The sequence below is a fragment of the Canis aureus genome, chromosome 34 (genome assembly GCF_053574225.1).
Source record: "Canis aureus isolate CA01 chromosome 34, VMU_Caureus_v.1.0, whole genome shotgun sequence".
Taxonomy (NCBI): Eukaryota; Metazoa; Chordata; class Mammalia; order Carnivora; family Canidae; genus Canis; species Canis aureus.
The window spans coordinates 3,612,441-3,627,622 of record NC_135644.1 but is presented as its reverse complement, the minus strand read 5'-3'; the positions used below and the strand labels follow the sequence as shown (position 1 = coordinate 3,627,622).

Genomic DNA, 15,182 nt, shown 5'->3' with positions numbered 1-15,182 from the left:
TGAACAGGCTTGGCAGTGTACAAATGGGATACAAGGCAGGCTCTACAATTTCACATAACTGATGGACACTTAATATATGGTAAAAAGAAATTTGACAATTTCTTTCCCTCTTGCCATCCATTAAGTGGGTAAAGTTGTTTACTACACATACCTGAGCCACTCAAAGCAATTTTCAGAATAATTTTTCCATTCAAAAACCCTTGAGTACTAACTGTTCCTTTTATATTTAATTTAAAAGTAAAGGCAAGGGAGTAGTATTCTTATAAACATGCCCCATATTTTTCTCATTAGGATAATTTTCATGCACAAAACAATACTGTATAAAATAGAAAGAAGGAAGAATTTCATTAACTGAAAATGAAATGTGTAAAACTATAAAACAAAACGTTATATAGTCATTTAAGCTTACTCGTGAGCACTATTTTTCTAGTGGCCTTATTAAAATTTAATTCATCAGGTTTACACTCTAACAACTAAAGAGAATTTATAATTTTTAAAAATATTGATGATAATCTTCAAACGTTCTGGAAATTTGTGTTTTAAACCATTGCTTTAGGGAACTTAATGTTCCTTTTTGTCCTATAAAAAATTAAATAGATTAAATAGGAATTTATTTTAATATTTTTTAAATTCCAAGAAGTAAAGCACCTTAGTTAACTCCTTTGTCAATAACTACTGTTTTTTTTCTATTTAAAAATATTGAGCATTAAATTGTCTTTTAAAGGCACTCAGTGAGCTATTATATTAGTTGGTATTTTTAGGTCCCTAGTAGCAGGTATGTGAGGACACCAGCCACATTCAGGTTCTCAGATACATCTTTGCTGGCTGCCTGGTGTATAGATGGGGAATGCTCAAATTTCAAGAGAGAGGAAAACAATAATTATTTTACACTATTTAAAGTGAATGTTCAAAAAGTAATAAAAATGTAAACACCTGTGTTCTACCAACACAGAGTTGGTTAAATTTAACATAATACCCACCTTCTATAATTCATGGTTCCTAAGTCTTGAGAGGTCAGGTTGGAGCCAGTGGTATCAATTACTGGTAGCTTTAAAAACATGTTTTTTGTTTTGTTTTGTTTTGTTTTGGGGTTCATTGGTGGGGGAAGAGTTGTTTGTTTTCATTACAAAGTTGGTATTTTATTCTTTACGTGGTCTGTTTATATAAGTCATTAATTGGACTTCTGTTTCTTGGTGTTATTAAGGCTTAATTCTGCAGTGGAAGAAAATAACTTAATTGTGCCATCTGTAAAATGTTATCACCAAGTTGTCCTGTTAACCTAGAAAAAAAAAATCTCTGTATATTTATCCAATTGCTTGTTCCTATTGTGAAATCATTTTGTTAGAGGGAAACACATAGTAGATATTTGATGAATGCTCTACCTTGGAGGAGGTATAGGTAACTCCACATGCTGGATTGTCTGCTATTGAGGCACACACAAATTACGTTCAATTCAGCTGACATTTGTTAAGTGCTTATTATGTGGCAGACATTACATACAAATTATACGGAAACACGAGGAAGATGTGGATGCTGCTTTTGCACAGTTCACAAACTCTATAGGCCACATGGATACGTAAACAATTAATTAAAACACTTTGGAGTCTAAGTGGGAGGCTCTACATACACAGTGTGGTTAAGAGCCCAGTAGCCCAGAGCTCAGATCCAAGCTCTCCCACTTCCTGGCTGTGTGATCTTAGAAGTCACTTACATTCTCAAAACTTCAGTCTTCTGTGTAAATGAGAGATAATAAAAATGTCCTCATAGAGATGCTATAAAAACTAAATTTGACACCCAACTATAAAATTGGAAACTCAGCGCCTGGTATGCTCTGGGATACTGGGCTGCTGAATCTCTAAACATGGAGAATTATCCAATCATCCTTATGTTATTGATCTCTAGTTTTCTGTTGTAATTAGTTAAATCCATTGAGTGAATTAAGTCCGAATCGTGCAAATTCTTTGAAATGAAAACTATGTGCTTTCTGCAACTGTTCTTATGGCAACTATATACATACACACACTCAAAATCACACATGTGTGTATATTTAATTAATTCGAGTTGGTTGATTAGGTTCTTCAAATCTATATACTTATTTTTCTTTACTTCAAACCTGAACTATCTGTGTTAAAAACTTCAACTGTGGTTATGTGTCTATTTCTCTTCTTAGTCAATTTTTATTTTTTATATTTTGAAGCCATGTTAGTAGGTACATCAAACTTTACTGGTACATAGATAAATACTGTCCAGTTCAACTGCTACACAGCAGGGGGCCAGGACTGTATTGCCTTAATTTAATTAAAAGACTATATCGCATCATGATTTACATTAATCTACTCTGGTGTCGAAGATGCATTCACTTTTGCCGCTAACAGAGGAATAAAAGAGGAATTTAACACGTATTGTCACTTCTGTGCCTTTTGAAATGTTCAATGTAGTGCTATTCTATGTCATTCCCTGAGGGATATTGCACTGTTTATTGGTATATTATTTGGAAAAGAGGAGAAACTCATTTTCTTCCACTTTGCTCTTCTTACCATAATAGCGTTTTCTCCACATGTCAAAGAGTCAATGGAAAGATTCAATTTCTTATGATAGCTCTCCTAACTATACATTCAGAAATTAGGGAAATATCTTGTTCCCATTGTCTCCCCAGGTCATCTGAAACCCAATCCTAGTTCCAGGCTGATAACAGTGAGGTGTAGGGATGTGGAGTGCAAGAACAAATTGGCTTTCCCTTTTAAAATAACTATTTTAGCTGAATGGGATGAACCATCACTGTGTCATTTAATGGAAGATTTTCTGCTTTCACAGAAGGGAGGAGGGGCTATATTCCGGCAAGTACACATCCTCTGAAACCTATCCTTTCCTGATAAATACACCAAACTGTATATAAGGGACGTAGAACTGTGAATTTAGCATTATAGTGCTAAATATCTTTGAATGGAGAAATATTAGAGATATTCTCAGATTGCGATACTTTGCCCTTGCTCAAGCATGAGGCTCTTTAAGGCAGGCGTGTTATTATTCACTCTTTTCTTTCTAGTGCTTGACACAGAACAAGACATAGAAGAATAAATATTTATGAAAAGAATGAATGAATGTTATGGTTCAGATGTTTTTATCAGACACCATTTTATTTATTTTTCAAACAAATATAACATGGCTTCCAAGGGAAATGTGTTTCAAATTCTAAACGAAAGATTGAAAAATGGACATTCAAATGCAAGCAATGAAAAAGTTGGGAAGAAATTCATAAGACCTTGAGGGCTTTAATTAAGCAGGAACTAAATAATTGATGAAAACAACAGATTTCCAATCTAGAAAATATACTTTAATTATCTAAACATATTTCAGTTATTTTTTAAAATAATAGATCAGACCTGTGCTATAAGTTAACATTTTTAAAATTTATTATATTAGACATTATGATATACATAATTAATTTTAAATTTTGCACAAGAGATCTTTTAATGTGATTAACATATATTAGAGTAAGTCTATGAGGTGATTTGTATATATCCTCACATTAGACACATGAGAATGTCAGTTGTGGCTAGAAGTTTCTTTTGTTCTTATCTAAAATTCTCTCCTGAAGGCCAAACTTGAAAAGAATGTGTCTGAAGCTCTTGGCAAACTATTTTTGTCAGAGAGATTTCAGAAAAAAAAATTCTTCTAGCAAGATGAAAATCACTAGACAAGAAATAATTGCTCCTGAAAAATGCCTTATTTTCTTTGGCTCTTACACAATTTGAAAGCTATACCAGAATTGTTTTGGATGGAACACTTCCATACATTAACTATGGCAAGGACAATATTTGACAGTGTGATTCCCCATACAGACAAAGTAGATATTACCTTCATTCCCTATAGCCAGAGCCTTTACACTTAATTTGTTTACTTGAAATTTTGATTCAGAATACTTTAAGGTTTTACTATTTTTTTTAATCTGGGAAGAAAGTTTTTAAATTCTAGGAAATCAATTATACCTAAAATAGTTTTATGTGCCTCTGTAAATCAAGCGATCAGTGAACCAACTCAGGAGGCAGGAATTTAAAAGTTGAACTTGTTTCAAAGATCTGTAACACACTAAACTTGAATTTCTGATGTTTCTAGCACTTTAATGGCCTACTTTTTAGATTCTACAAAATTTATCCTACTTTTTTTTCTGGTTGACAAAAATGTTATGAATTCACATTCATTACCTATTTAATAGATTCATAAAATATTATAATAATGTAGTGCTACTAAGGCAGCTATAGAATTAATTTTATTCAGTTGCACCTGGGTGGCTCAGTTGGTTAAGCGTCTGCCTTGGGTTCAGGTCATGATCCCAGAGTCCTGGGATGGAGCCCCACATCAGGCTCCCTGCTCAGCAGAGAGCATCTTTTTCCCTCTTCCTCTTGCTCTGTAGCTCTTCCTGCTTGTGGTCTGTCTCTCTCTCCCAAACAAACAAATAAAATTTTTAAAAAATCTTTGAAAAGATAAAATAAATTTAAAAATAAAGAATGAATCTTATTCAATGGTCTTCTCATTTTTAAAGACTTGACAAAATATTGTCTGGCAGGACCAAATATCAAAACTATGCTTTCTTGATTTAGGAAGCATGGTTGGGTTCCTCAGACATCAACCTAAAGGTTACATAAGTTAGAAAAGTTAGAAATTATTCACTGATTCCACAAACTACACTACGTGCTCGCAGCTTGGTAGCATAGCACATCATGTACCTATCCATCCATTACTCTCAGTCATTGCGTAATTATCCATCATTATCACAAGTTTATAAACTTATAGAGCTGAAACTATGGCTACTTTATATATCTTATTCCCCAAAGTTATAAACCCACTCACAAAACAGACGTTTGGTGACTACCCCTCTCTCTCTCTCTCTCTCTCTCTCTATATATATATATATATAAACAAAGAAGCAATGGAGAAAGTCCTATTTGCAAAGGTTGATTTATAATCACTAAAATATATTAGCCCAAATGTCTTTCAACTGAAGGATTTTTAAACAAACAATGGTACATCTTGCAATGGAAACTACTTTACAATGAAAGAGAAAGAACAAATATACACAATAATATGAATAAACCACAAATGCAATATTGTAAGTAAAAGAAATCAGATATAAATGGTGATGTCTCGTACAATGTCATTTATAATATTTCTTGAAAAGGCAAAATTATAAGAACAGAAAACAGATAAATGGTTTTTAAAGGCTGGCTGTGGGAGTGATGGGTGACCAAGAAGGGGCCAGGGGAACTTTTGGATGTGGCAATTTTATATCTTCATTGTCATGGTGATTACACTACTTTATTCATTTACCACTTACATTTTTTTTTATTTTGATAGTGTATCATTCAGTGCTCAGCAAGAAAAAGAGAATCAGAAGGAGATTCCTCTTAAGAGATTTATTGTATGAAATTTACTTAAGCAATTATGGCTCTGGCTACGTAAGTTCAAAATCCAGGGAGCAGGCCATCAAGAAGGGTAAGCTGGAGCACTCATGAGCTGAAGCTGCTGTCTATAGGCAGGATGTATTCATCAGGGAAGCCTCAGACCAGCTCTTAAAGCTTTTCAGCTGAACCAGGCCCACCAGATTACCTAAAATATCTCCTTTACTTAAAAGCCAACTGATTACAGCCTTTAATCATATTGACAAAATACCTTCACATCAACATCTAGATTAGTGTTTGAATAACTGAGAATTATAGACTAGCCAAGTTGACATCAAAAACTATCATAGCTTTAACACTCCTTTGAAATCAATACGATTGAAATGACAGCCATGTCTCCAGGGTGGTTGGAGGATGGGGGGTGGAATCCTCATCTCTTCTTTGAGATTCTTTTCTGGTCTTAGGAAAGAATTCCAAAATTGTATTTTCCCCCAGTTCTAACCCATCATGATTAGATTCAGTTTAGATTCAGTTGCATTCCCTTCATATATTATTGTTAGGTGTCTCACAGAACCATTTAGCTCAAATAATAACCCTTTAACTTAATTTATTATCTGCTGAACATGGACCTATTTTTTATGACTCTTTTAGCATTATGTCTATTATAGCTCAGAGAAAGTCCCCAGTATCTGTAAAATGCAGAACAGAATTTAACAATCATTTATGTGTGTCATTGATACATGTAAAATTCAGTAAATTTTGTTATTATAAAATAATCCCGGTATTTATAACTTCTAAACACATGCAAAAGAGCTCTAATCTCTTTTTTACCAAGGGTTTGTACTAGAAATTTGCTTCTTCTAGAACTCCATTTCACAGGTACTTTATCCAGTCGTAGGACTGCCACACCGATTAGTTTACGAAAACCTAAAACTTCTCCTAAATATATCTAAAATAATAAAGAAAGGTCACTCTTCAAGAGGAATGTATCTTGTGTACAAATAGTTGTGTGATTTTTAATATCATGACTGTAAGTAGTCTGAAATGTTTAAGGAGACTGTTCTTTAGCACAAACAGTGATTTTATTATACTTTTTAAAGGTAACATAAAAGTTAAATGAAAAAAAATTAAAAATTAGATAAAGTATTAGACATATCCAGGTTTATAAAAACCAATATAATTTCTAATTTATTTGAAGACTTGGGTATGAGGATACCGACAGAGTACTCCATTCCCAGATTTCATCAATAATAAGGAGCAAGAAATAACTAAAAGAAAGATGAATCACATATCTCTTTTTATCAAATAGAAAAAGTTCGATAATTGAATCTTTTTGAAAAGTACCACAATACCAGGAAGAGAGTGTCCTGTTTTTGTTCCTGTCATCCAACCCTTTACATTTGTTCCTCAGTAGATAAAATTCAAGAAAGTTTTTACTACATTCTTGTAGAAAGCAAAAAGTTCAAGGACTCTACTTCTGTTCTCTAACAGGGTAGAAGTATGTTTCCAGGGCAAATGAGGAGCATCTCAGTCGGGGTGTCACTGGGTGTAGCATTTTATACTTCTGTTGAGTTGCATCAGGACAAAAAATAAATTGAAAATTAAAAAGTAAAAAATATATATATTATTTTGCAAATTTAAGACTATAATGAACTTCTAAGCAAATATTTTTTTTAAAGCTTTTAACAGGAATAATTGGTAAAAAGGAAAGGGTGATGTGGATGCCTATTTTTTGCTTTGTAAAATCATAATTCTAAGGTAATTTTATATGCCCCATTCTCTTAATACAGCACAAATGATAAAGCAGCTTTGGGGAGAGGAAGGGAGAGAGTAGTTGGAAGCATTTAAGAAACTTCATTTGAGAAATAATGTCTCAAGAGCTTTACTATTTTAATTTTATAAACTAAGAACTTCATAAAAGTTCCACCAAAGTGCCCTTAATAACAAAGGAAAAGAAAGTCTATACTGCGATGTAGGTGGCACATCTCAAAGCAAAGGACTTACTGAGGCTTGTGTTTTATATTTAATGTTTACATTATTTTTTGTATTCCTGTAGTGTGTAATATTTCTCTACTTTACTGTAGGGATTTCACTAAAATTTCCAGGAAAACTAACATCCAAGAAGATATGCCAACTTCATCCAGTGGCTTTTCACATCTCTGGAAGTCTTCATGGCCATATTAGGAAAAAAAAAAAAAAAAAAAAAGAACCCTTGTGAATCTTTAATTTTTCATACATAGTTTCTTTGCAGGTAAAAGAAATAAGTTTTTACATAAAATTATATGTTCCATTAGAGTATATGCTTTTGATGAATAGACTTCAGTAACCCACATTGTTCCAGAATATCTATTATCTAAAAATGTAATAAAAAGACTTTAGAAGTGCCCTAACACCTGCTCCTGTTCCTCTAAACGTTGCTGCCATGCCCCAGGTCACCCCCAACCACATGATACATATACCTTAGCCACTCCAGTAAAATGGTATTGAATCTTAGGAAACATTACAGGTTTTTTGCTTCAATTCCAATATGTAAACAGTGTGGAACTTGATGCCTCAATCTTCATAATAAGGTTAAACTAAAAGAAACAAAACAAAACTTGACTTTTCTTGGACTCGTCAGAGAAATGAAGTTGCAGAGCAAATTGTCACCCTGAAAACTAGAGGGAGATGCATTCAAAGGGTCACAGCTCAGATTTGCTTACTTGGAGAAAAAGGCACTTGACCCATAAACTGTCAGGAGCATTTAGATGGTAACTGTCGCAAAAGGTTGGATGTGTGACAGCGTGTAGACTAGCTTCATAGTGAGGGACTCCTGGGGACCTCCAGTCTCAGGTGGGCCCTCAGACTTTTGTGGGCCTTATCTCCAGCAACCCCATCAGTTTCTCAGGATAAAGATCGGGGAAAGATATCCTTGTGGAACTTGTGTAGGGAGAAAAAGAGTAATAATTGTGAAATACAAGGGAAAATAATTTAAATGATAATTAATTTAATAATTTAAATAATTAATTTTGTTTTGTTTTGTTTTGCACATGGTTTGTACTTTATTTGGCAGCTTGATCTTAACATTTAAGAAAGAACTCTGCCCTCCCTCACCAGCCTTCCCAGAAATCCCATCTTCCTATTCCAAGAGCGACAGCAGTACATTGCTGTGTGAAAGGCTAGAGCCATGGCCTTGGCACGGTTTCTGGCTCCAGTCCCACAGAAGGGCAGAGAAGCATTGCCCAAACCCCACCACTGGGTCAGAGCCCAGGTAAACAGCAGCAATCATGTCTGACCCTTTATGCAGATGCAAGCCCAATACTCATCCGGGCTCCTACGTCTTCCCAAGGTGACCCTATCTCATCCACCACTGGACATACTTCTGGACCCCTCTCAACCCACTCTGCAGAGGTATGCAATGACGAGCAGATTCCTCACATCTCTGGCAGGCGGAGGAGAGTTCCAGAAGTGATGGAGACACAGTCCACTAGCTGGGCCCCAATGAGGTCGTGCACGTGGTAAGTGAGGCCAAGTCGCACCGAGGCAGGTGCCCGCCGGCCCAAAAGCTCTGATAGGAGTAGCTCTTGGTACTTGGCCTTCCGGACCATGCTGAGGACAGCCTGGCGCCCTTTAACAAAATATTTGATGAATCTCCCAGCCCCAGGCACGGCTAGCCACCAACTCCCAGCATCTCGGACGGTGAGGACTCCAGCATTCACCAGATGCGTGATCTCTGGGTCCCTGAAGCCAAAGGTCTCTGTCATTTGGTCCTGCTGGAAGCTAAGGTCCCCACAGGCTGGAAGTACCAAAGCCAGAAACTTCTGCACTGCCCCAGCATATGGTCGGCCATCACAGGCCCTGAGGACTCTGGTCCTGTAGTCCTCAGTGAAGATGATCCCATGGGCGTCCAAGTCAAAGCCTAGCTGGACGATTCTGATCTCCCCCTGCTCTTGAAGCTCCTTCAGCTTGTGCCAGCTAGAAAAGGGCATTCTCTCATCCCAGTCCCCTTTACACTTCTAATATCACAGAAAAGGGCAGACAATAGTCAACAAGTGAAGAGTTTTGAGAAAATAGATTGTAGCCTAGTAATAAAGTGGAGAGAAGGAGAAAAACTCTATATTGCTTGGAGAATATGATAAAGGTCAGCTCCCTGAAACACAGGTCCACTGAAAGATGGAGATTTAATTGAAAAATTAAAGAAGTTCTTTTCCTTGTACACACCTTCCCACCACACCAACAGCGCATGTGTAAGAGCAAGAGATTATAGTTGAAATAACTGCAAGATACAGACTCTCTCTAAGGAAGAGAATTCAGGGAACTCTGAAATGAGGAAAGGAGATAAAACCAAGGGCACTAGAAGAATAGTGTCCTCAGAAGTACCCTTAGCTACAGTAAACATTAAACAGCACAACTTTTACCCATATTAACATAAATGCTCAACTAAAGGTCTATTTACCTCAATTGCTATTACCTAATATCATTGATTCCTGGATATTACAAACATGCCTGAATTTCAACAAAATCACAAGACATATCAAAAAGTCCAGGAAAAAAGCATACTCTGAAGAAACAAAGCCACCATTAGAAACAGACTCAGATATGACACAGATCTTGGAATTATCATATAGAGAATTTAAAGTAACTATGATATCACCACACCAAAAAATGGTAAATATGTGAGGTGATGGATGTGTTAATTAGGATGGTTGTGGTAATTAACACATAGATATATCAAACCATCATGTTGAACATAATAATTATATACACTTTTTTTGTCAAGTGTACCTCAAAGAAGCTAGGAAAAATTAAATAAGGTAAATATGAAAAATATTTTATGAGCTCCATTGGAAAAATAGATCACATGCAAGATGGGCAATGTAAGCAGGAAGATGGAAGCAAACAAACAAAAAATATCAAGAGGGAATACTAGAAATGGAAAAAACTGACAGAAATGAAGAATGTCTTTGATGGGTTTCATCAGTAGACTAAGTACAGCTGATAAAACAATCGATGAACTTGGAGATAGGTCAATAGAAATTTCCCAAGCTAAAATGCATATAGAAAAAAGAATGAAAAAGTATGTAGAACATCCAAGAACTGTAGGATAGTTATATCCAAAGGTGTAATTTACATGTAATTAGGACACCAGAAAGAGCACAAAGAGAGAAAAGAGCATAAAAAATATTTGAAGTAATAATGACTGAGAACTTTACAAAATGAATGACAGACACCAAGCTGATCCCTGGTGCATCAATCTCAGAGAACATAACCAAGTAAAATAAATACCAATAAGCAAACTTAGGCATATAATCAGAAAAACTCCAAAAAAACAATGACAAAAAAATTTTGAAAGCAGTATGTGGGCAGGCTTATTTATAGAGATACAAGGGTAAGCATTATCATCGGATTCTTACAAGATATTAGGCAAGCAAGGAGAAAATGAAATGAAAGAAGACCACTGCTCTAGACTTCTTTACAAAGTAAAATTATCCTTCAAAGTGAGAGTTATAAAAACTTCCTGAGACATAACAAAACCTATGGGAATTCATTGGCAGCAGACCTTACCTGCAAGCAATGGTAAAATAAGCTTTCAGGCAGAAGAAATATGGCATAGATCAGAAGCATGAGATCTATATAAAGAAAGGAAAAGTTTTACCACTGGATACGTAATTACTGGAAATAGAATTAGAAAGAAATATCTGCAGTATAATGAGAAAAGATAAAATGCAATCATACAAATGCTATATAAAACCAGAGAAGGCAGGAAAAGAGGAAAAACTAAAGAGTATATGTGACAAAGGGAAAACACTAACAAGAATGTTAGATATTAACCCAAGTATAAAATAATTTTAAAGACAAATGATCTAAATAGTAAATTTAAAAATGGATTGTCAATGTGGTAAAAAAAAAAGCAAGAATATACTTAAAGTATATATGACATATATACTTTATACATATCAAGTAAGTTGAAAGTAAAGAGTAGAGAATGATATAATATGACAATACAACTCAAAATAAAGGATATAAATAGAAATTTATTAATATCAGACAAGACAGACTTCAAAACCAGAAATATCATTAGGGATGAAAAAGGGCATTACCTAATGGCAAAGAAATCTGTTATCCCAAAAGACAGACAACCCTACACATCTATGCAACTAATACCACGGTGTCAAAATATGTGGGGCAAACTGATAGAACCTAAAGGGGAGATAAATAAATCCACTCTTATAGTTCGGAGATTTCAAAACCCCTTCTTTGGTAATTGATAGATCAAGCCGACAGAAAATCAGTAAGGATATAGAAGACTAGAACAACACTATCAATCAACTTGAATTAATTGACATTTATGGAATAATCTTAGCTATTTGTCCAGTTGATTTGAAGACATATGTGCACACAACGGCCTGCATGAGAATGTTAACAACAGCCTTATGCATAATTGCCCAAACCCAAAAACAACCAAGATGTCTTTCTGTGGGTATATGGGTAAACAAATTGTGATACATCCATACAATAGAACATTATTCAATGATGAGAAAGGATCAAATATCAAGCCACGCAAAGACAATGAATGGATCTCACATGCATATTGTCAAGTGAAAAAAGCCAGTCTGAAAAGACTAAGTACTCTACCATTCAATTTATCTGACATTTTGGAAAAGGTAAAGCTATAGAGACAATATTAATGGTTTCCAGGGGCTTGGATGGGAGAAAAGTTAAATAGGTTAAAACCCAGGTGATTTTTTTTTTTTTTTTAGGATGGTGAAATCATTCCACATGATACTAATGTTGGGTACATGACACTGTCTCTAAATTTTATAACACAGAGTGAACCGTAGTGCGTGAAGTTTATACATCGTTTAGGAGGTTAGAGATGCCAGGATGGAATGTCTGATGTGACAAAGGAATATGTTTGTATTATAATCGTATGAAAAATACTCATGAAATCATGTAGGGAAGTATTTACATAAATAATTTTGGAAATAAATTTATTCTCTAAGACTGAAGCATCATTAACTGTACATAAACACTGTGTTCTAGTTGATATACTTCTTTCCCATTGATGTAAATGTTAACTCTGAAACCATTATATACATACTATAATTATATATTCATATATTTATATATATATATAAAATATATAAAAATGGAATTGAACAACTAAGTAAATGGATGGGACTAAGTTTCTGGTTGGAGTGGAGGATATAAATAACCAAAAAGTTCAATGTAGCAACGTATTAGAGTTGGAGACATCAATATAAACTCGTGGTTAGTTTAATAGAGATACTAATGGTTACTGTAGAATTATTTACAGGTATTTGTATCTACATGGCTTAGTATACACCCCTTTATTTCCTTGCTCTGTCAGCTGAGAGAGCCTAGTAGCAATGTCATCCCAGGAGCAGTGAGCACACCTAGTATTCAGATCTTGCTTTCTAATTACCATCCTCCAATAAAAGGAAACAGAAATCGTGGAGTAATGGCTGGTGTGAGGGTTTCAATGGCAAATAATACAAAACAAACTTGGAATATTTAGAGTCACAGAAAGCTAAGAAGGGCTCAACAAAATCCCAAACCAACCCTGCAATGATGAAAATATGCCAAAGGGACACAAGAGCCAACTGAAAGAGCTCCCAAGAGAATTTTGGGATCCACTTTGCACAACATTATATGAAATAGTATTGGATTAAAAGCAAAGTACAAAATAAAAAACCATGAATCCATACTCATAAATAATAAATAAATACATAAATAAATGGAAAAATCGATCAATCTCCCATGCCAAAGAATTTCAAATAATTTGTGTACATACTCCCCACTCATAGAGATAGAACATAATCCCCAGTTCTTAAGTGTGGGCTTCTTATAGTGATTTCCTACTGAAGTGCAGACTATGGAAAGGAACAATAGAGAAACCTGAGACACACTACACTAACCGGGGGATCAAAGTCAATATTGACAGTGACCAACTCACATCGATAGCATGTACCCTTGATCAAATGTGGTGAGAATGACGATTTACCACTGCGGTCTTCCTCCCTTAAGCCCATAATCCCAGTCTAATCAGAAGAAACACATCAGACAAATCACAATTGAGAATATCCTACCAAATACCCGACCAGAATATGGTATCAGCCTAGCCAAGAGGAGGATAGGCAAATATGATAGCTAATATGATATTCTGGACAGGGTCCTGGAATAATAAAAGGACACAGGTAAAAACTAAGGAAATCTGGATAAAAGTATGGACTTTATTTAATACTGTGTCAATATTTGTTCATCAATTGTGACACAAAGACCACATAATATCAGATGTTGTAATAATAATAATAATAATAATAATGATAATAAAGTTGGGTATGCAGTGGATGGGAACTCTAGTATCTGCGATTTTTCTGTTAATTAAAATTTATTCTAGAATTAGAAAGCTTATTTTAAAAAGATAACAGTTTTCTGTTTGCCTGTGAAACCCGTTAGTTTTTTTTTCTTCTCTTAGAATTAGAGGTCAGCAGGTTTGAGGAGAACAGAGGAAGCAGCATGCCCATCTTGAATTGACAGTGGACTTAAGGGAGCAGCATAACTAGAAACGACTCTCACATCCAGCACCAAATATGCCCAAGTGCGTACATTTTACAGAGCAGCTCACAATTAGGTCTTAAACACACAGCCCTAAGTTGTCACTGTAATAGAGCATACTAATTGATATTCATAATGACAATTCTAAATTTATTAACATACCAAATTTTATTAGAATACTCTGTTTACTAAGTCAGTGGAGTATGTAATATATTTAAAATTAATGACTTTTTAGAATTTTAAGGGTATTGAAAATTCACTTAACTAGAACACTTAAATCCCTAATGATAGTAGGTGAATCATTTCCAAACTATATATCCTGAATTCCATAACAGCAATTAGATTGTATATAAATGATGTTTCCATTAGCAAATCTCCTAGGGATGAAGTTGCATGATATGAAAAGTATATTCGCATTTGACTTTTTGATGCAATATATTGTCTGATTCTTTAAAAAAATGATTCTAAATATTAAGTTGCCTTGTATTTCTGGTTTAGTAAATGAGCTATGATGTTCTTTGCATAAATTAAAATGGCTTTCTATTCCCATTTTACATAAATGATACTTTGTCTTTATATAAAAATATTATGTTAAAATGTTTTCTCATTTAAGAAAACAATAACTTCTGAGAGTTTATGCAGCATTGCCAAGGAAAATTTGAGGACAAACTTTTTTCCTTTTATTTGTAGAGTGATATTAGCTGGAAGATATTTGTAGATACTTTGTTTTTTCACCCTGGAAATTTCAAAATGTCATTCACCATGATTTTATTGTAGGTTAGGTTATTAATTTAGGCCGTGCAATCTAACTGAGTCTTTTTCATCCAAATCAAGGGTGTAGAGTGGGGGTGAATCAATATTCTTTCATACCCTCCCGATCAGTTTTGTGACTCAATATTTAATGCATTTGCTACCTTGAATCAATTTGTTCTTTATTCTTATTTTGTGTGTTTTACTTATATACAAACACCACAAATATGCTAATGAATATTAATTTTGCATTGCTTTGAATATCCACATTCATCTACTACTTTCTTTGTTACTCTAGGATTTTGTAGGAAGCTGACCAACTCTCAAAGCCCTACGATTAGGGCTTTAGATCTTCTGTCCTTCATCGTCAGTTCCTTTCAGGATATGGAAACCATCAAACCTGGCTAATGCATGATTTTTCTGGGCAGCTTTTGCATCTATTACATTTGTATGGAAAATATGGTTTGGAATTCA

The 15,182-nt window shown here is 34.6% G+C and overlaps 1 protein-coding gene, 1 long non-coding RNA gene and 1 pseudogene across 4 annotated transcripts in view; 1 reads left to right on the top strand and 2 right to left on the bottom strand.

Moving 5' to 3' along the window:
• The window catches only part of LOC144304846 (uncharacterized), a 133,224-nt gene that overhangs the window by 98,658 nt on the left and 19,384 nt on the right, over window positions 1–15,182 (bottom strand). The window lies entirely within an intron of this gene.
• LOC144304847 (uncharacterized) overlaps window positions 1–15,182 on the top strand; it is a 22,463-nt gene extending 7,281 nt beyond the window's left edge. The window contains exons 2-5 of the long non-coding RNA XR_013371837.1: window positions 5,356–5,493; window positions 7,484–7,650; window positions 13,879–14,001; window positions 15,007–15,182. This is a non-coding gene — a long non-coding RNA (uncharacterized LOC144304847). The remainder of the gene's footprint in view (window positions 1–5,355; window positions 5,494–7,483; window positions 7,651–13,878; window positions 14,002–15,006) is intronic.
• Window positions 8,468–13,432, bottom strand: LOC144304853 (winged helix repair factor 1 pseudogene; annotated as a pseudogene).